This window comes from Orycteropus afer, unplaced genomic scaffold (genome assembly GCF_000298275.1).
Source record: "Orycteropus afer afer isolate SDZICR_OR568_19922 unplaced genomic scaffold, OryAfe1.0 scaffold00032, whole genome shotgun sequence".
In the NCBI taxonomy this organism is placed as follows: Eukaryota; Metazoa; Chordata; class Mammalia; order Tubulidentata; family Orycteropodidae; genus Orycteropus; species Orycteropus afer.
Genome location: NW_006921619.1, coordinates 13,399,270 through 13,422,484, shown reverse-complemented (window position 1 = coordinate 13,422,484; position 23,215 = coordinate 13,399,270). Strand labels below are relative to the sequence as shown.

Here is a 23,215-nt window from a genome sequence, read left to right as displayed (position 1 = left end):
AAAACAACTATATAAATGGACACTGAATAGTAAATGAGTGTTCTGTGTGTATAACTGTCAGATAATAGAGTCATGTGGACTTCGGAAAAGTGAAGTTATACTCTCTCTAAAGGTGGCTACTATAAGGTGCCAGCCAATCATGGCCAAGTAGAATATGGATCTAATGTTACTCTTCTGATTTTAAAGCTTTGCTATGTTTTATAAACAACAGGAGGCCAAACAAAGGAGTTTTATGGGGCAAATGTAGTGCATTATGTGCCATTTTGCAACTTCCAGTCTAAGTTACAGACACTGAATGATGGGTATAGCACCGGGAAGGGTGTTCAACAGGATTGAAAGGTCTTGTCCTTTCAGGAGCCCTAGAAAATACATTGCAGCTTTGTCACTGTTCAGAGATGAGTGGCAGTAGAAAAATCACATTACTTCTCTAGATGCCTCATTTGATGAACCAAGGAAATTGATGAATACTGTCATTTTTCCTCCTCTTATTCCATTTAAGGGGAGGTCTGGTAACATAGTACCTAAGGCATATGACTGCTAACCAGAAGGCTGGTGGTTCAAACCCACCAGCCACTCCTAGGAAGGAAGATTGGGCAATCTACTTCCATAGAGATATTGCCTCGAAAACCCAAGGAGGGGTCGTTGTGAGTTGAATCAACTCAATGGCATTAAGTTTTTTTTTTGTTTTGTTTTGTTATTATTATTCCATTAAGTAGTCTATGCTTTTCTTAAATAAAAATTTTATTATATTACCCACTGCTCTCTAGTTGATTCCAACTCATAGTGACTCTACAGGACAGAGTAGAGTAGGGGTTTCTAAGGCTATAAATCTTTATGGACACAGATTGTCACATCTCTTTCCCATGCAGTAACTGGTGGGTTTGAACTGCCAACCTCTGGTTAGCAGCCAAGCTCTCTCAGCTCTGCACCATCAAGGTTCCTTATCTTATGTAATGTAGATAAAAAGTGAGCTTCACATGTTGAGGTACAGGGTTGAGGGAGAGGGGAACATGCTTCTTGGTCTCCTAAGATTATGATAAATGTTGACAAAATTTTAGTTGCTAAGGATCTCACTCTGCTTGGCTCAACAATCAACACCCATGAGAGCAGCATTCAAGAAATTAAGTAGTATATAAATCCACCAAACCCACTGCCATCTAGTCAATTCTGACTCAGAGTGACCCCCATAGGGTTTCTGACTGTAAATCTTTACAGAAGCACACTGCCTCATCTCTTTCCCATGAAGAAGCTGGAGAGTTTATACCACTGACCTTTTGATTAGCAGTCTGATGCCTTAACCATAGTGCCAACAGAGCTCCTAAATGGTATACAGCACTGGACACATGTGCTGCAAAATACTTCCTTGAAAGTCCTAAGTAGCAAAGATGTCACTCTGGTGATGAAGGTGCATCTGACCCAAGTCATAACCATTTAAATAGCTTCATATGAAAGCAAAAGTTGGACATTAAAAAAAGAAAAATCAATTCATTTGAATTGTGGAACTCACAAAATCATATTGAATGTATCATAGACTGCTAAAAGAACAAACAAATCAGTCTTAGAAGAAATACATTCAAAATGTTCCTTAGAGGTAAGGTTGGTGAGATTCCATCTTGCTCTGGACATGTCATCAGGAAAGACAAGTGTGAGAAAATAATATCATGTTTGGTAAAGTAGAGGGCTAGTGGAAGAAGGAAAACCCTTCATAAGATGGAATGACACAACGGCTTCAACAATGGACAGAAACACACCAAAAGTCATAGAGATAATGAAGGACCTGGCAAAGCTTCTGTTATATAAAGCTGCCATGAGTCAGAGCAGATTCAATGGCAACTAACAACAAAATAGAAGATAAAGCCAACCAGTTGCTATCAAGTCAGTTCTGATAGATGGCCACTTTACCTGTGTCAGAGTAGAATTATGCTCCATACAATTTTCAATGGCTGGTTTTTTGGAAGTAAATTACCAAGATTTTCTTTGGAGACATCTCTGGGTGGCCTTGAACATGCAACTTTTCAGTTAGCAGCCAAGAGCATTAACAGCTTGCCTCACTTAATGACTTCAGAGGAAGATTATAGTACACCGGAAAGTCAGTGATTCAAAATGTGTGCATTCTGAAAATTTGCAATGAAGTTTTGATGGACAATAGGAACTGTATTTCATCACTAAGGGTCAATGTAGGTAGGTACTTAATAAGTAATGGCTGGATGAATAAATGGATAGTTTTGGTTCCTGAGTTTCCACAACGTGGAAAAATGCAAACACAGCTTACCTATTTCAGTTAAAATGTAATTCATTTCTCATCTGATACTTGTTTTGGCTCAGAGAAAAATTACTTCATCATTTTATCCTAGCTCTGAACAGAGGAAAAACTTAACACTGCTGTCCTGAGTTTTCTTATTAATTATCTTTCGTAACTCAAGTTTCAATACCCATAGCTCCATTCTTCTCCCAGCCAGTGCTTCTTGCACAATCCACTTAATACATAACCCCATGAGCTGGAAATAAAGCTAACAGATTATAACAGAACACCACAGAAACTAACACTATGCATTTAGACATGTACTTCTCAAAGCTGGCTGCACAACAGAATCATTAGGACTTTTCAAATATAAATGATATCAGACCCACTCAAGAGAGTTGAATTTAAAATTAAAAAAGTAGGAAGGGGACAGATGCTTCCGAGTTAAAATCAGAACTCAGAAACATCTTTTAATAGTACTGCTGTTAAAGCAGAATAGGGGATAGTACCTGGGGCCAGGGCTATGATTAATGGGTGAGAATTACTTAATCATCATCAAGGATAATGTTTATATACAAGCTGTCCCTGGGTTATGAATAAGATCTGTTTCTAAGTGTGTCTTTAAGGCTAATTTGTCAGAACAGATGCATATGGTTCTTATTTAGCCTCACTTTAGTGTAAGAAAAAAGAGCTCTGGTGGCTTATTGATTAAAGCATTCAGGTGCTAAATAAAATGTCAGCAGTTCAAACCCATGTCACTCCTCCAGAGAAAGATAAGGCAGTCTACATCCATAAAGATTTACAGCCTTAGAAACTCTATGGGGCTGTTCTATTTTACCCTATATGGTCACTATGAGTTGAAAATGATTCGATTGCAGTGGGTTTGGTTTTGCTCAAGAAAAGGCTCTAAGACTTTTCTGTGATTTGAAATCTGTACATACACCAAGCGAAGGTTATGATGATGAAGAATTTGTTGTAAGGGATGGTTCAATCACTCCCAAGGGAAAGCAAATTTACGTAACATTAAAGGGCAAGTAGGAGCTGTCTATAAGTCACAGTGCATAGCCTGGGACTTCCTGTAGTTTAGACTTAGGGGCCAAGGTACAGTTTGTTTCTATTAAACACAGATTCTGTCTATGGGACAATTTGGAAGCTCTGGTGGTGTAGTGCCTAGGCATTTGACTGCTAATCAGAAAGCTGGCAGTTCAAACCCACCAGCCACTCCTCTGAAGGAAGACTGGGCAATCTACTTCCATATAGATACTGCCTCAGAAACCTAAGGAGGGGTCGTTGAGAGTCAGAACTGACTTGACGGCAGTGAGTTTGGGTTTTCTTTTGGTTTATGGGACAATTTGGCAATATACATCAAAAGCCCCAAAAAGTCCCTATCTTTTAAATCAGTAATTTCATTTCTAGGAATTTAGCATAGGAAGTAGTCACAGATGGCATCAATGTTTTGTTTTAAGAGAAATTCACAGAAATATAATTTATAAATATAGAATGTTATACATGATTTAAATAATTAATACATAAAGATTGTTTAAATAAATTTGGTATAATCATATAATGGGTATTACGCCATTGTTAAAAACTGTCATAAAATAAAAAAGTAGCAGTGTTAAGTTTACTAGACTTAACAGGAAACAGCCTAGTGGGTCACTATGAATTGGAATAGATGCGATATGATGGCATACAAAAAAAAAAAAAAAAAAAAACACTGTCATAAAATAATTAAAAACATTAAGAACTGTATAAGTTTTAAAAGAAAATTAGTATACATGAAGGTCTCTGAGTGGCACATCTGATTAGTGCTCATATGCTAACCTAAAGTTTGCAGTTTAGAACCACCTAGAAACACTGCAGAAGAAAGGGCTGGCAACTGGATTTGTAAGAGTTTCAACAAAGATATCTCTAAGGAGCAGTTCTAATCTGTGACTCATGGGGTGGCCATAAGTCAGAATCAACTCAATGACAACAGGTTTGGTTTTTTGGTTTAGGAAATACTGTTTTATATCTATTAATCAACACATGCAGTTTATCTGTTTTCGTCCTCTAGTGCCGCTCTGACAGACACACTGCAAACGAATGGCTTTTACAAACAGGAATTTATTCTCTGACAGTTCTGGAGGCTAGAAGTCCAAGTCCAACAGCTAGCTCTAGGGGCTGGGTGAAAGCCCCTCAACCTTGGGCTTTAGCTCTCCCTCTTTTTCCTGACCCACTAGAGCTAGAGAAGTCTCTTTACTCAGGCAGCTACTGACTGTGGGAACTGACAAACTCAGGGTCCACAAATGAAATAGTCTCAAGAGTACCAAACAACATGGCAGGCAGCTAAATGAAGACCTGGCTACATACAGGGTCTAGGCATGCTAGAAAGCTAGTGACTTTCCTCAAAGCTTCTTCTTATAGACTGGAAGCAGACCACATCCCTAAGACAGCTACTCAGCTGCTCCAGTAGATTCTACCATCGAGTTGATTACCAGCCCATCAAGGGGAATAACTACACCCAGCTGCCCAGCCACTCAACCAGGCCCAGTCAAGGTGACACACAACTTAACTACCACAATATCTTACACATGCACATATATACATACATACATAGAAGGATTCATTTCCAAACAGATAATTGGTTATTTTAAGAGGGCAATTTTTAGGTATTATAAATACATACATCTCTTGCTTTCCAAAATTTTGACCATCTACTGCTTTTCTAATCAGAGAAGTAAATATGCATATATATATATTTAAAAACAAAAACACAGAATAACAAAAACAAAATAGTACTGTAGTATCAGAACTTGTGTGTGTGTGTGTGTCCACACATGTAGCAAAAAAAGAATCACAGAAAAAGATTGAAAGTAGTTTAAAAACATTAAAAGGGGTTAAACATTGCATTGAGTGATGGAATTAAGGGGCATTTTGATCTTCATCTTTGTGTATGTTTCTTTTTTCCCCATATTAATGGAGTTACTTTATAAAGAGTAACTGGAAGTTACTTCTGAAATCAAATATTTTTAATACAATTTTAATTGGGGCCAGTAAGGTTAAAATATTACTGCCAATTGTTGTTGCTGTTGTTAGGTGAATTCTGTCTGACTCATAGCGACCCTATGCATAGCAGAATGAAACACCGCCCGGTCCTGCACCAGTTCCATGATTCTTGCTATACTTGAGCCCATCATCACTGCCACTGTGTCAAGTCATCTCGTTGAGGGCTTTCACCTCTTTTGTTGACCCTCCACTTTACCAAGCGTTAACATCTTTCTCCAGAGAGTGGTCCCTTCTGAAAACATGACCGAAGTAGGAGAGATGAAGTCTGGTCATTCCTGCCTCCAAGGAGCATTCCGGCTATACCACCTCCAAGACAGATCTGTTAGTTCTTTCATCAGTCCACAGTACTTTCAGCATTCTTCAACAACACCACAGTTCAAAAGCATCAATTCTTCGGTCTTCCTTAATCATTGACCAGCTCTCACATGCATATAAGGTGACTGAAAATACCATAGCTTGTGACAGGTGCACCTTAGTCCTCAAGGAGACATTTTTGTTCTTCAGCACTTGAAAGAGGTCCTTTGCAGCCGATTTGCTCAGGGCTATACATAGTGCCTAAGGCACTTGACTGCTAACCAGAGGGCCGATGGCCCAAATCCACAAGCCACTCCTTGGAAGGAAGTTTGGGCAATCTGCTTCCACAGTGACACTGCCTCAGAAATCCAAGGAGGGCTTGCTATGAGTCGGGTCTGACTTGTCGGCACATATCAACAATATATGTCATCTGATGTCCTGACTGCTCCTTCCATTGGTGTCAACTGTAGAACAAAGCAATGTGAAATCTTTGACAACTTTAATCTTTTCTCCATTTATTATGACACTACTTATAGGTCCAGTTGTGAGGATTTTTGTTTTCTTTATAGTGAGATGTAATCCATACTGCAGACTGTATTCTTCAGTCTTCATCAGTAAGTGCTTCAAGTCATCCTCACTTTCAGCAGGCAAAGTTGTGTCGTCAACCTATCGCAGGTTGTTAATGAGCCTTCCTCCAATCCTGATGCCATGTTCTTCTTCATACAGTCTAGCTTCTCAGACTACTTGCTCAACATATAGGTTGAATAAGTATGGTGAAAGGATACAACTCTGACACACTCCCTTCTTGATTTTAAACCATGCTTATTGTTGTTACGTGCTGTTGAGTTGGACCTGACTCATAGGGACCCCTCCTCGGGTTTCCAAGACAGTATCACTATGAAAGTAGATTGCTCCATCTTCCTTCCGAGGAATGGCTGGTGGGTTTGAACTGCCAGCCTTTTGGTTAGGAGTCAAGTGCCTTAAGCACTACACTACCAGAGCTCCCTCCTTTAAACCATATAGTGTTTCCTTTTTCTATTCAAATGACTGCCTCCTCGTCTATGCACAGGTTCCTCATGAGTACAATTAAGTGTTCTGGAATTCCCATTATTCTCAATGTTATCCACAATTTTTTATGATCCACACAATCAACTGCTTTTGCATAGTCCATAAAACACAAGTAAACATATTTCCGGTATTCTCTGCTTTGAGCCAGGATCCATCTGACATCAGCAATGATATTCCTCATTCCACATCCTCTTCGGAATCCAGCTTGGATTTCTGGAAGTTCTCTGTTAATATACTGCTGCAACCATTTTCGAATTATCTTCAGTAAGATTTTACTTGCACTCAATATTAATATTATTGTTAGATAATTTCCACATTCTGCAGGATCACCTTTCTTTGGAATGGGTACAAATATGGATCTCTTGCAGTAAGCTGGCCAGGTAGCTGTCTTCCAAATCTCTTGGCCTAGCTGAGTGAGTGCCTCCAGCAGGGCATCCATTTGTTGAAACATCTCAATGGGAATACTGTCATTTCCTGGAACCTTGTTCTTTGCCTATTCTTTCAGTGCAGCTTTAACTTCTTCCTTCAGTACCATTGATTCTTGAACATATGCCACCTACTGAAATGGATGAAGATTGAACAGTTCTTTTTTGGTAGAGTGAGTGTGTATTCCTTCCATCTTCTTTTGATGTTTCCTTCATCATTCAATATTTTGCCCATAGAATCTTTTAATATTGCAACTGAAGGCTTAATTTTTTTCTTCAGTTCTTTCAGCTTGAGAAATGCCGAGTGTGTTCTTCACTTTTAGTTTCCCTAACTCCAGTTCTTTGCACATTTCTTTATAGTAATTGGCTTTGTCTGCTTGAGCTGCTTTTTGAAATCTTCTGTTCAGCTCTTTTATCTTGTCATTTCTTCCATTTGCTTTAGCTACCTCAGCATTCTAGGGCAAGTTTTAGAGTCTCTTCTGACATCCATTTTGGTCTTTTCTTTATTTCTCATATTTTTAATGACCTCTTGCTTTCTTCATGAATGATGTTCTTGATGTTATCCCACATTGCTTCTGGTTTTCAGACATTGGTGTTCAATGCATCAAATCTATTCTTTAGATGGTCTCTAAATCCAGGAGGGATATATTCAAGGTTATATTTTGGCTCTCGTGGACTTGTTTTAATTGTCTTCAAGTTGAACTTGCATATGAGCAGTTGACGGTCTGTTCCACAATCAGCTCCTGGCCTTGTTTTAGCTGAAGATATTGAGCTTTTCTATTGCCTTTTGCCACAGATGGAATTTTATTCCTGTGTACTCCATCTGGAGAAGTCCACATGTATAACTGGCATTTGTGTTGTTGATAAAAGGTATTTGCAATTAAAAAGTCATTGGTCTCACAAAATTCTATCATGCAATCTCCAGTGTTATTTCTGTTAACACGTCCAAATTTTCCAACTACCAGTGATTTTCCTTATTTCCAACTTCTTCATTCCAATCACCAGTGATAAGCAACACATGTAGATTGCATGTTTGGTCAATTTCAGACTGCAGAAGTTGATAAAAATCTTCAATTTTCTCATCTTTGGCTTTGGTGGTTGGTGCGTAAATTTGAATAATGGTAGTATTAACAGGTCTTCCTTGTAGGTATATGGATATTATCCTACCACTGACAGCATTGTACTTCAGCACAGATCTTGAAACATCCTTTGTGGTGATGAATGCCATGCCATTCGTCTTCAAATCGTCATTCCTAGCATAGTAGATCACATGGTTGTCTGATTTACAATGGCCAAAAACAGTCGATTTCAACTCAGTAATGCCTAGGATATCAATCTTTATGGGTTCCTATTTCATTTTTTACAACTTCCAATTTTCCTAGATTCATGCTTTGCATATTCCATGTTCCGATTATTAATGGATGTGTGAGGCTGTTTCTCCTCAATTTGAGTCATGCCATGTCAGCACATGGAGGTCCTGAAAGACTTACTTTATCCATATCATTAAGGTGGGTTCTACTCTGATGAGGCAGCTCTTTCCCAGTTCTATTATGAGTGCCTTCCAACCCAAGGGGCTGGTCACCCTGCACTACGTCAGACAATGTTTCCAAGCTATGCATAAAGTTTCTCATTAATGTATCAGACAGTGTTTTTCTGCTATTCATAAGGTTTTCCCTGGCCAATTTTTGAGAAGTGGACAGCCTCTTCCTTCTTCCTATCTGCCTCAGTTTGAAACAAGGATGGGACAGCCTCAAGCCTCACAGCAACGTGCAACCCACACAGGATGACAAAATGATAGACAAGTTTGTCTCACTTGGCTGTTGGAAACCTCTCCACCCTCTCCTTACCTAATTTATACCTGGATCCTGCCACTCTTTTGGTCCACAGCCACTCCCTGCCAATTCAGGGGACAGTAAAACAAAATAAAACCAATAAACAAAAAAAACCAAACTCACTGCCGTCGAGTTGGATCCAACTCAAAGTGACCCTTCCTTGTGTTTCTGAGGCAGTATCACTACAGAAATATATTGCTCATTCTTGGTTCCAAGGAGGGGCTGGTGGGTTTGAACCACAAGCCTTCTGGTTAGCAGTCAAATGCATTAGGCACTATGCTACCAGAGCTCCCACAGGGACACTACTAATACATTAATTTTTAGTCCTCAGACACATAAAGCACACATACACATATTTTGAGTTGCCAGAGCACTCTTGACAGAGAGATGCAGACATAAATATCTTACTTCTGTGCAATATATCAGCACTTGTTCATTTCACAGCACTGTCTCTGCAAACATGTACTACAGCTAGCGATGGGCTATTCTTAATAGCTTCAGAATCAGAAATAGCAAAAACAGTATGGTCTGGTGTGGCACTCCACAGCAGTTTTTGCCTTAGAAGCTTTTCCATTAAATTTTCAGAATACTTCTGAACAGGCATTTGATGCTGTAAAGACAATCAACTCCTTGGACTACTGAAGACACCAATGCCAGTCTGTCTAGATGTTTCCCAGAAATAAAATCAAGATGAACTGGAAATATCAACATGCTACCTTAAAAATCCTCATTGCCTAATTCCTAACTATTAAACAGGAAAAATGATACCGGTGCTCACATATTCAAAGTAGCAAATCATCATGTTAAAATCAAGGTTTTTTTTGCTCCTAAATAATTATTAAATTAGTTTTCTGGGGCTCTTATTTATATAAATACTCATATAGTACAGTATATTTACGCCCAAAGTAACTGACCCTTGATGAAATGCCACTGTGATGAAGGTTAATGCAACCTGAGACTGTTCCATAATCTAGGAATACACAGAGAGAAGAGCCTATTTCCATACCAAGTAGATTCACATACTGAGCCATTCCCACCTAAGGCCATGTACTTTTCTCTAATCAAGCCAAGGGTTTAGTGAAAAGCACTGTGAGTTGAACCAATTGCCCAAGAAATAATAAAGCCCCAACTGGGTGAAAATATGACAGTACAGGTACATTTTACATGACTAGTAGGATTGGAAGTTGAAATAATTCTTTTGGTGAGCAAGCTAGCAAGGAAGAGTCATTAAAATGTTTCTAACTTTAAGTACACTGTATTAAAGAAAGAAATAAAAAATACAGTATACATTGATCTAATGGAAACTGAGTGTTATGCACCTTGCAAACAAGGGAACATGTATTTAAACTAAGGGTAAAAATCAAAAGTAAAGTAAGATTGTGTTGCTATGAGTCAAATCGATTTGATAGCAGTGAGTGTGGTTTTTTAGGTTTATATGTATGTGTATACATATACCTATACACACACACACACACACACACATAAATCTGTATCTTGTTGTTGTGCCGTTGAGTTGGACCCAACTCATAGCGACCTCTCCTTTGGTTTTCAAGGTAGTATCACTAGGGAAGTAGGTTGTCCAACCTTCCTTCCGAGGAGTGGCTGATGGATATTCAGCCACATATAGCAATTGGTAGGGACCTTAAAGGGAGCCAGTGGCACAGAGAACCCAGCAGGTAACTGAAATGTCAGCAATTCAAACCTACTAGGCACTCTGCAGAAGAAAATGAGGCAATCTGTTTCCGTAAAGATTAGGGCACTGGAAAACCCTTGGGGGCAGTTCTACTCTGTTCAATAAGGTCACTATGATTTCAGCCTCGGAGGCAATGGGTTTGGGTTGGTTTTAGGTATCTCAAAGAGCTTCAATAATGCAATATACACTCCTTTTTGGTATTATAAATGTTGTTGATTCTATATTCTAATTACTTTGAATCTTTCCAGTTAACACTATTGATAATTAATAGTACTCTAGTCCACTACCATTGGTGACTTAGTTTACTGCAATAATATGTCTTTTTGAACTGACCTCTCACCTATTGCCTTTCCGTACATTCCTTGTACTGTAACAAGAATATGCCTAAAACTTCCACCTGATCTTCATCAAACTTTTTCCACAAAAGTTCTCATTGTCCTCAGGATGAAGTCCAAATTCTTTCCTCATACAGCCACTGCTTAGCTCTCCAGCCTCCCCTCTTACTTTCCTCAACCTGGAATTTTATGTTCCAGACATACTGTGATTACCTTGATGTGACCACTTTCTGATTGTTCCCACCTCTCAGCAAGTACTGTCAAATAAAATGACACTTCTTCTGAGAGGCCGTTCATCATCATCCAAGTCTAGGTAAGGTGTTTCTCACCAGTGTTCCTTTAATGTACTTTCTTTATGATAAGCCTTGTCTATTGTTTTGCAATTATTTCTTTAATATTCTTTTCCTCTCCAAGCTCCAGGAGGGCAGGTACTTTGTCTTTCTCATTCAACACCCTATGTTGAGGGTCTAGCAAGCAGACTCTCAATATGTGTTGTTCAATCAATGAAAGTTATTTCTAAAATGCATTATTGACAAATTCCGTAAAAGACAAGCACAATAAAATACTAATGACAACAAATAATTGGCTAAATGATAACCAAGCCACATTCTTCTCCAGCCCCTATCAGTTCTGAAAGTCAAACCCTTAGCCATTCATCTAAGAAGTATTCAAGTATGACAGAAGGTACTATAAAGTTAATGTAATTTAAAACAAAAACAACACATTCAGAGTAAGTTTATGCATAATCTGTTGCTGTAATAGACCCAGGAGTCTCTAGGTGGTATAAGTGGTCAAAGTGGTTGGATGCTAACTGAAAGGCTGGAGATTAAGTCCACCCAGACATGCTTCAAAAGAAAAGCTGCATGCTCTTCTAAAGACGTAGACACTGAAAACCCTGGGAAGCAAGGTTCTACTCTGATACACATGGGCTCACCATGAGTCAAAGTCAATTCAATGGCAACTGCTTTTAATAGAACCAACCATTCCAATCTATTATGTTCCTTGGAAGACATTAAAAGATAAAAAGATGAATCAAATGGGTGGGATTCAATTTCTTCTCTGAGGAAACCCCCATATCCTGTATGGGTTTCTCAACAAAATGCACATGTCAGTGGTAAAATAAAATAAGTAATCACCTTTGAGACAAGACTCTGAATTAGCAGGGGTAGATGTGGTTACAAAGCAATTTTTGAGAAGGAAGAAATAAAGTTGATTTCTTCGTGGATAATTAAAATACAAAACGTTCTCTATAGAACCATGGGGCATTTGAGCTTGCAGGTTTATGAAGACCATATATTTCTACCCAATCAAACAGGGTTAAGGAAAGATTTGCCCAAAGTGATACGGCTTTCACAGGGTCAGGATAATAACTCAAAGTTTTCCATACTCTGAGACCAGTGTTCTGGCCATCATACTACAGACTGATCATACTCACTAATAAACTTATAAAAAGGCATCATTACAAAAAAGGCAACAAACCCAGTTTTCTTTTCTAACAAAAGTGGAACTCAGTGTAGACACCAGGCAGCAGGGAACCTTGTTGGAAATCACCAATAAGGCTCAGTGGGGACAAGTTGGGTTGCTGTGTTTGCACACAGTTTCCAAAATAGTAGTGGAATTCAGTAATGGAAGCCACCAGTGTGAGCAAGTGGCTATATTTGCTTCAGTGGAAACAGACCCTTGTTCATATATTTCCAAAGAATTGGGGTGACAAAAAAACAAAGCAAAAGGAAATAGATGGTATCTTATAGCTCTCAGAGAATTCCATGAGCAAGGTTTGCTAAGACCTATCAAATAGGTCAAACAAAATATTGAACAGATACCATATTTAAAGTATATTAAGCTCATAGCAAAGCTACTAGATGTTTGCTCAGTTTTGTTTCTTTCTCTTTTTGCAGAAAACATGCACATTTTTAAATGATCTCTGTATCATTATGAGTTGAATGAACTTCAGCAACATTTTATATTGTATGAGGAAAAAAGTTACTTTTCTCCTAACACGGTTGTTCTCAGAAATGGAACCCGTTTGTCCGTTTATTGTAAATAGATAGAGGTGCTGAATCACTGAAAGCTGTAATTTCTAAGGAGAAAACACTTTTGCCACAGAGTAGGAGGAAGGGTAGAAAATGTTTTCATAAAAAGCAACTATTAGGGACAAATAAGAGCTCTATTCACCAAACCTGTATACTTCCCTTTATCCTTGTAAAACAAGCTATGAAAGCCCATAATGACTTAACTGCTGTAAAATTACTCACATTCTAACTTTGTATAATCGCTAAAATGGTTCTAGTTTTTTAACCCTCCCCCCCTCAATAACTCTGCACTCTTACAAAAATAAATAAATAAATAAAAATCAACCACAGCACAAATGGTTACAGCAAACAAGTGTACTAGGCACATCTGCTGTTCCAGAAAGAATTCACTCTCATGTGCCAAATCCATGTCTATCGGAAGAAATAAAAATAAATTGTGAGCAGGTTCAGCAAATGCCCAGATAAATCCTACAATGACCACATGAGGTTGATTCATTTCTTGTAGTCAGTGTGGCCTGAAAAGGGCAAGGGAAGGAGGGCTAATCTGGAAACAAGGGTCTCTTTTGTGCCTGTCTTTGTCAATCACTGAGTAGCAGTTAAGGTAGCTCCCTTCTTGATTTCTCTGGGCTACTACTTAGCAAACAGGAGTAAGTGGACAAAACATTTTTGTAATATACAGTCTTCTAAAAACAATCATAATAGTCTTTGTTTGAACTGTCCCCAAACTACCCTTTACAATTTTGTCCATTTTTATTTTTCAAAGCTTTGTTGATAAGAGTATATTTGATACATCATGCCGTGCACTAAATGCTAGAATCTAGGGTAGTAGAGACTTTATATTTTCTTTTTTTCAGATAGCCACTATCAACTGGAATTTGAGTATCGCTTATGGGAGAGACTGCCATTCTATTGGTCTTATCATCAAGCTTTGTGTGAGAACAAGGGAATTGTGATAGGCCAAGATCAGAGTATTAGAATCCTCACCAGCTTGAAAGCAGAAATTTCTGAAATATTTCATCTGTAATTCCTTCCTCCAGTGGAGCTTCCTTTTGACAGTAAAATGAACAGCTTCTCCCCCCCCCTTCTTTTTTTAGAACCGAAAAAGAGCAAACAAGAACAACAAATTCAAAATAAAAATTTTGGGGGACACAAACTGGGGCAAAAAGATCTGAAAGGTCTGGGTCTCAACAAATTCACTTATGTTCTTTAGGTCTCGGTTTCCTCTTTATAACTTAAAGAGACTGTATTGGAAAACTCCAAAGATCCCACCTCACTTTGATGGGTTTAAGGAATCCAGTACCTCTGGACTCAGATAATATACTGACAATTTCAGTCTAGTATATAAACCAAGACCATTCTCATGGTGACACTAGTTTTAGATTTATTTTTCTAAATCTCAAAATGTATTTTACACAATGCTTAATTAACCATTAAATTCCTTGTGCTATAATGTTAACTACAAGTTATATACAAGGAGGATATAAACTTGCATATAAAGCATGATTAAAGTATAAAATATGTGTAATAAAACAAAACTTATGGGTAGTAGGAATATAGGCATTTTTCCCTTTATTTTCTTTTATAAAATGAACATATATCTTTATATTTTAAACAAAATAGCCTTATTTTCTAAGAAAAAGAATCTTATCTCCAAATACCTTTTCTATTCAGAGGATGCACTGCCTTTCCCAAAACCATCCAAAAGTAAGGAAATGCAATATTTAGTTGGCTCTAAAAGCAAGACTTCAGAATTTGTTTTTGAAAATGGTGTCATTCATACAGTCATCGACCATGTACTGACCACTGTTTAAATACCAGGAATTTTGCTGGCTGATGGGTAACAAGTTACTGTCGCGGGCCACAATGAACTCAGCTATAGTCAAGGAAACAGGCAGAAAACCAGGGGAAATCTCTCAGATTCCCAGAAGTCTGACAAACCCCACTTGGAACACAGTGCTCCAGTGCAACCCATTCATTTTTTTAAACATAGAGTTGAGTTCCAGCCAGCCAAAGAACACTGGTTTAAGATGCCACAGACTAGGGTCCCCCACTCGACTCTGTAAGTACAGGGTGAATGTAGGCAAATTCCTTCTTTCTCTGTGACTCAGCTCTTTCCCCTTAAAAGTACAGGCTAAAAATGCTTCTTCATACTGCATACTGGTAGGAAGAGACAATATCTCTTCTTCTATCAAGCTCTTCCTCTGATATCTCCCATTGTTATTGTTGTTGTTATGTGTTGTCGAGGCGGACCCAACTCATAGTGACCCCTCGTTGGGTTTCTGAGGCAGTATCACTATGGAAGTAGATTGCCCAACCTTCCTTCCGAGGAGTGGCTGGTGGGTTTGAACCGCTAGCCTTCTGGTTAGCAGTCAATTGCCTTAGCCACTATGCTACCAGAGCTCCCGATGTCTCCCATATCTCAAATAAACATCATCACGTACACAATTCCTAAGCACTCTCAAGTTTGAGAACAATTCTTTCAAACTATATAATGTGAGAGTAGGAATCACATTAACCCCTTCATCCTCTCTTAACACTTAGAATATACATAACATAAAGCCATAGTAGGGTCCCAAAATATGATTGTGGAATAAATGAATGCATTAAAGTATGCAGTTATCCCTCATTTTTCTTAGTTTTCTCTATTAATGTTTGTGTGTATATACGTGTATGTGTTTTAGCCCCTCTGGATTCCAGCATAATTGTCATTATAGAAAGAAGGGAACATGATAAACACCATCAGCAACATCATAATTCAGGGAGAAAGGGAGAGATACTACAGGAAAAAAAGGAAAGGAGGGAAGGAGAGAAAAAGAAATATCAGAAATGAGAGTCAAGGCATCAGAGATGTAATCAGAGAGCTACTCATTCTATTGCTGGATTTCTTCATTCAATAACTCAGCTTGTTGTTGTTGTTGTTGTTATGTGCCGTGGAGTTAGACCTGACTCATAGCAACCCTTCTTTGGGTTTCTGAGGCGGTATCACTACAGAAGTAGATTGCCCAACCTTCCTTCTCAGAAATGGCTGGTGGGTTGAACCACCAGCCTTCTGGTTAGCAGTAAAGTGCCTTAGGCACTATGCCACCAGACCTCCTTCAATACCTCAACAGTGAAGGGGAAAAAAAGAACAGTTTCCCAGGGATACATTTCCCAGACAGTAGGAAATAGAAGAACTATTCAAGAAGATATTTCACAATTATAAAAAGATAATTCCCTTTCACTATATTTATTCCTGTCCCTCTGCAAGAACTTTACATAATATTTGATGAAAATATTCTCACTGATTTTCTTGAATTGTTAATGAGAACAGTGGGCAAGTCCTCATGTAAAATACTGTTTCTTCATTAAAACAGTGATACTAAGTATATAGAAATACTAATAAAATTAATAAAAGAAAAGGGAAAAAAGAATTAATGATAATAAATGTTGAATTTTGGCAAACTTATTTCCAAGCTATTTGTGTATTTGTGTGTACATCTGTCTGCCAAGTATGAGTAGTGGTATTTAAATGCCGTTTTGCATCTTTTTTTTTTTTTTTTCATTTAACATCATATCAAAGATAGATTTAAAAATTTTTTAAAAAGCTGTCAACAATGTGGTTACCAAGTCAATCTGATTGAAAAGATATGAAATTCAAATGCAGTAATCAATTACACAAAACTCATATTTAGTGGCAAAACCATACTATGATGCAAAGCATTAAATTTTTTCCACTATTCTGAATTATGCTATACTCTCACAAAGTAGTTTGTATCTGATAATAAAGATTAGAGGAGGTGTAAAGCTATATCAAAATACCAGGCACGCACTTCTAACAAAATGTCAACTCCCCACCTACTCACTTCCCATGTATATCAGAGGATCTTCTTTCAATCGAAAGAAGATATACATGCAATTCAGACACTTGCCAAATACTTTCATGTTACACCCTCTGATATCAAATTCCAAAAGCATTGTTTGCTGTCTTTAGACAACTGATATTTGAGATGGAGCATCTAAGGCAGTCATTCAGTATTACTATTATCATTATTATAAGTAGTACTACATTCTTTCTAGAGCTTTAAGTTCTATCTCTGTAAGAGGTTAGATGGCCAGAAAGCTACGTATAGAATGAAAAGACCAGAGCTGAGTTGAAGAAATATTGATCTGTCAGCTACATGTAAATGAGGGTATAAAAGGGATTAGACAAGAAGTGACTTCAATAATCCAAGTCAAAAGGACTTCCAGTAAGATGGTGGAACAGGCAAACAAGCTATACAAATTCTCTTCAACAAAGAAAAGAGACACCAACTCACGAAGATACAGAAGATAATCCTGGAGCCCTGAGCTTTGAAAGGAAGGATACAAAAGTGAATTACACCACAGCTAATAGAAGAACCTGCAGGCAAACAGAGAATATGAAGACAAATGGAGCTGCAGATTATTAGTCATCCTGACGACACGGGCAGTTTGGATATTTCCAAGTGGTGTTAAGTCTTGAGAATTAACCTGAAAATCGGTACTGCTTGCCAAGGGCTGCATGGACAACTGCACTGGTGGTTGATGACTAAAAGGGGAAACAGCAAAGGAGACAAACTGAGCTATGGACTTTCGGCTGTCTGAAGGGTGCAGCCATTTTGAATTTTTACAAGCTGTCTGGCCATTACTGATATTTGAAGCAACAGGATTCTCAATCAGATTCCAGGGGCCTAAGACGAGGCTCTGCTTCCTGAGGACAGCATGGATATACCGGAGGCTGACGACTGGAAAGGTACGATATTCCCCTCATTACTCTTATATCCCACAACCTCTTGATGAACAGAGGTACAGTAATCCCTTACCCCACCCACCTTCTGGGCCACCAGGAATTCCATCACAGTCTGTATGCTCTGATGGAGCCTGGGTGTACCGATCTGCATCCCCAGAATTGTTTTGCTGTTTTTGTTTGGTTGCTTTAAAATTCTTCTTCTTCTTCTTTATTTCTTCTTTATTTTTCCCTACCCAGGTCTAGATTTTGGCTTTTTTTCTCTTGCTTTTTCCTGGTTCCTATCTTTTTTTTTTTTTCTTTCTTATGGTTCTTTCCATCCCTTGTTTGTCTTTTTGCATTTCTCCCATTTTTATCTTCATTATTCTCTTGCTCTATTTATTTTCTCATTTCTCCATCATCAGATATTGTGTTTTCCCTCTTTTTCTATCTATATTTCTTTGTCTTTTAAAAGTATTTCTTTAAATATTTTGTCTCATTGATTGCCTTCCCATTTTTTCTTTCTCTTTTTCATGATTTTTCCTGTGTGTTTATGTAGTGTGTGTTTTATGTCATCTTACTTTTACATTTTTTTAAAATTGCTGTTTTTCTCTAACTGAATGGGAGATAGCAACTGTGCTCATACGCCCCTACCATACCTACAATTCCTGGAGACCCACCTATTGAGTGAAGGACACTACTTGCTTCTGCACCAAATGGGCAATGATATGAGCTGACTCACCCATAACTGCTCTTCACAAACAGCTAACAAAGATCTGTGCACCCACTCTCATTCTCTGTCACGCCCACCAGGAGACAGGTGGTAAGTGCACAAATGTGGCCAACTAGTGAATAGAGGAGCACAGTACCCTGCTAACTCAGGTACATCCAAACAAGACAAAGAAAATGAAAATCTTGGGAGAATCCCTTCAACATACAATCACCAATTAAATATAAATACAACAATGTCACAATGTCTCAGAGACAACAGACCACCACAGTCCATAGAAAGAAGCAAGACAAAGTAGTAGAAAAAAGAGATGAGGATACAGATCTAGAACACATTCCTGAGGAAGAAGCAGCATTGGAACTCCACAATAAGTAATTCAAAAGAATTATATTTAGGTAATGCCAATGGATTGAGAGACAGATCAAGGAAAACAATGACAAAATTAAGGGAAACACAGACAAAACCCAAAAACAATTTTGGAAGACAATACAAGAATAAAATGACAAAATAAATGAAAAATTAAAAAATGATAAAAATCTACAGATAGAAATCCAGAGGATTAATACTAAAATTTCACAAAAAGGTAACACTCTCAATGAGCAAAGGCACAGAATTAAATTAATGGAAGACAAAATTAGTGAGACTGAACACAAATACCTCAAAACTTCTTTGAAAAGAGATCAATCAGGAAAAAAGATCAAAACAAAATGAAGAAAGCCTAAGGTTAATTTGGGATACCATAAAAAGGAATAACCTACATGTAATTGGAATTCCAGAACAGGAAGAGATAAATAAAACTACTGAGAAAATTGTCAAAGATTTGTAGGAGGAGAATTTCCCTGATATAATAGAAGAATATATCTCTTCAAGAAGTGCAATGAACCCCAAAAAGGGTAAACCTTAAAAGAAAATCACCAAGATACATCGTCATCAGACTCACCAAAATCAAAGACTAGGGAAGAATACTGAAAACAGCATGGGAAAAATGAAAAGTTACCTACAAAGGGTACCAATAAAACTAAGCTCTGATTTCTCACCAGAAACCATGCAGGTGAGAAGGCAATGGGATGGTATATATAAAACCCTGAAAGATAATTATTTCTAATCAAGAATTATAAACTCAGCAAAACTTTCCTCAGATATGATGGCAGAAATTAAGGGAATTTGTTAAAACCAGACAAACCTTACAAGAGAAGCTTACGGGAGTCCTTTGGACAGAGAAACAAAAACAGCAAACAACAATCAACCATTAACATACATGATGATATAACCAATCCAGTTATGAAAGTATACAAAGTAAAATAAGCTTACAAGATGATAAACAGGGAACCAACCAGTGACATCATTTGGCAAATGAAGACAACTACAAACAGAAAATAGGGAAAGCATAGTGTAGTTACAGAACTTCTAAACGGTGAGGAAGTCAAAAAAATTGTGAAATAGAATGGACTGTTATAAACATGGGAAGAAAATTATAAATTACAGGGTAATCTCAAAGAAAAATGACAAACCGTCACATCAAAACAAAAAAGAGGACAAGCACAAATATTTAGGAAATATTAAAACAATAGCAATGAAGGAAATGACAATACAATTCATAAACAAAATGCACTCAGCACAAAAAAATATATGAACAAAGAAATCAGCAACACCATGAAAAAACACATAATGAAATGAGAGCAACAAACTCATGCTTGTTAATAATTACACTGAATGTCAATGGATTAAATGCACCATTCAAGAGATGGAGTATTGCAGGCTGGATAAAACAACACAACCCATCAACATGCTGTCTATTAGAGACACACCTTAGAGACAAAGACAAAAATTGACTAAAAATCAAAGGTTGGAAAAAGATATAGCAAGCAAATGGCAACCATAAAAGAGCAGGAGTGGCAATATTAATTTCTGATAAAATTGACTTTAAGACAGAAACCACCATAAGAGACAAGGAAAGACATTATATAATGATTAAAGGATCACTTCTACAAGATGACATAACTATAGTAAATGAAAGAGCCCCAAAATACATAAATCAGACTTTTAACAGAATTGAAAAGACAAATAGATGACTCCACAGTAATGGTTGGAGACTTTAATACACAACTTTCAATCACTGATAGGACAACTGGAAAGAAACCCTTTAACAAAGACACAGAGGAACAAAACAATACAATCCACCAAATTGATCTTATAGATATCTACGTAGCACTTCACTCAACAATAGCAAAATATACACTCTTTTCCAATACACATGGAACATTCTCCAGGATAGACCATATGTTAGGCCACAAAGAAACCTTAATAAATTTTAAAACACTGAAATACTGAAAATCATCTTTTCAGATCACAATGCTATAAAATTAGAAATCAACAATAGGAAGATCAATGGAAAAAGAGCAAACACATGGAAACTGAATAACAACATCCATAAAAACTGGGTAAAAGACGAAATAAATGAAATTGAAAAATTCCTCGATTCAAACAAGAATGAAAAAACAACATACCAAAATCTTTGGGACAAAGCAAAAGCATCGATCAGAGAGTGATTTATAGCACTAAATGCACACATTGAAAAAGAAAAAAGAACTAACATCAACACTTTAAACCAACATCTCCAACCATCAGAAAAAGAACAGGGAAAAAAAAGCCTACAACCACCAGAAGAAAAGAAATAATAAAGATTTGAGCAGATATCAATGAAACAGAAAACACAAAAACAATTGAAAAAAATAAACAAGACTAGAAATTGTGTTTTTGAAAATAATAAAATTAACAAACCACTGGCAAAATTAACAAAGGAAAAAAGAGAGAGAATATAAGTAACATGAACAAGAAACAAAATGGGTGATGTCACAACAGAACCAACTGAAATAAAAAGGATAATATCCAGATACTAGAAAGAACCGTACTACAACAAATTTGAAAATCTGGAATGAATGGACAGATTTCTAGAAACATACTACTTACCGAAACTAACACAGACTGAGGTAGAAAATTTGAACAGACCCATAACAAAAGAAGAAATTGAACAGGTCATGAAAAAAATTACTAACAACAACAACAACAACAAAAAGCCCTGGCACAGATGGTTTCACTGGAGAATTCTACTGAACGTTCAGAGAAGAACTGCCACTAATCCTACTCAAACTATTCCAAACCCAAAAACCAAACTCACAGCCATTGAGTTGGATCCAACTCATAGCGACCTATCCTTGGGTTTCCCGAGGTAGTATCCCTACCGAAGTAGATTGCACAACCTTCCTTCAGAGGATTGGCTTGAGGGTTTGAACCATCAGCCTTCTGGTTAGCAGTCAAATGCCTTAAGTACTAGACTACCAGAGCTCCTAGAATGTAGGAAAGGATGGAATCCTCCCAAATTCATTTTATGAAGCAAGCATACCCTTGATACCAAAACAAGGCAAAGACATTACTAAAAAGGAAAACTATAGAACAATATCCCTCATAAACACAGATGCAAAAATCTTCAACAAAATCCTAGCAAACAGACTCCAACAAGATATATATATATATAAAATAATACATCATGACCAAGTGAGGTTCATACCAGGTTTTCAAGGAGGGTTCAACATTAGAAAAACAATCAACATAATCCATCACATAAGTAAAATAAGGAAAAAAGAACCACAGGATCATATCAATTGATGCAGAAAAGACATTTGATAAAATCCAACACCGATTCCTGATAAAAACTCTCAGAAATATAGAAATAGAAAGGAAATTTCTCAATATAATGAAGGGCATATAAGCAAACCAATGGCCAACATTATTCTCAATGAAGAGGGATTGAAACCATTGCCCTTGGGAAGAAGAAACAGACAAGGATGCCCTCTATTACTGCTTTAATACCACATTCTATGGGACAGGACAATAAGGCAAGAAAGAGAAATTAAAGACATCCACATTGGTAAGGAAGAAGTCAAACTATCCCTATTTGCTGATGATATGATCCTATACCTACAAAACTCAAGACTCCTCAAAAAAACTACTGGAATTAATTGAGGGATTTAGCATAGTGGTGGGACACAAGATCAACATACAAAGTCAGTTGGATTCCTCTACACTGGCAAAGAGATTGCTGAAAAGGAAATAAGGAAATCAATGCCATTTACAACAGCTAACAACAACAACAAAAAAAATCAAATTAGGAATTAATATTACCAGGGACACGAAAGACCTGTACAAAAAAAAACTACAAAAGACTACTTCAAGAAACCTTAAGAGATCTTCATAAATGAAAGAACATACCATGTTCATGGACAGGAAAATTGAATATTGTGAAAATGTCAGTTCTACCCGAAGCAATCTATACATTCAATGAAATCCCAATTCAGATCCCATCAACGTTCTTTAAGGATGTGGAAAAATATCACTAACTTTATAGGGAAAGGAAAGAGACCTCAGAAAGCAAAGCACTATTGAAGAAGAAGAAAAGTAGAAAGTCTCACACTCCCAGATCTCAAAACCTACTATACAGCCACAGTAGTCAAAACAACCTGGTATTGGTACAATGATAGATACATAGACCAGGAAGTAAAATTGAGAGCCCAGAGACACATCTATCAACCTATGGTCAGCTGATCTTTGACAAAAGACAGAAATACATTACATGGGGAAGAGAATATCTCTTTAACAAATGGCGCTTGCAAAACTGGATATCTATTTGCAAGTAACAACTGCCATTGGGTCGGATCTGACTCACAGCAACCCCTCCTTGGGTTTCTGAGGTGGTATCACTACGGAAGTAGATTGCCCAACCTTCCTTCCAAGG

The 23,215-nt window shown here is 37.4% G+C and overlaps 1 protein-coding gene across 1 annotated transcript in view; it reads right to left on the bottom strand.

The window, feature by feature from the left end:
• The window catches only part of LOC103192915 (LIM domain containing preferred translocation partner in lipoma), a 637,368-nt gene that overhangs the window by 354,539 nt on the left and 259,614 nt on the right, over positions 1-23,215 (bottom strand). The gene's annotated exons all lie outside the window — the stretch shown is intronic.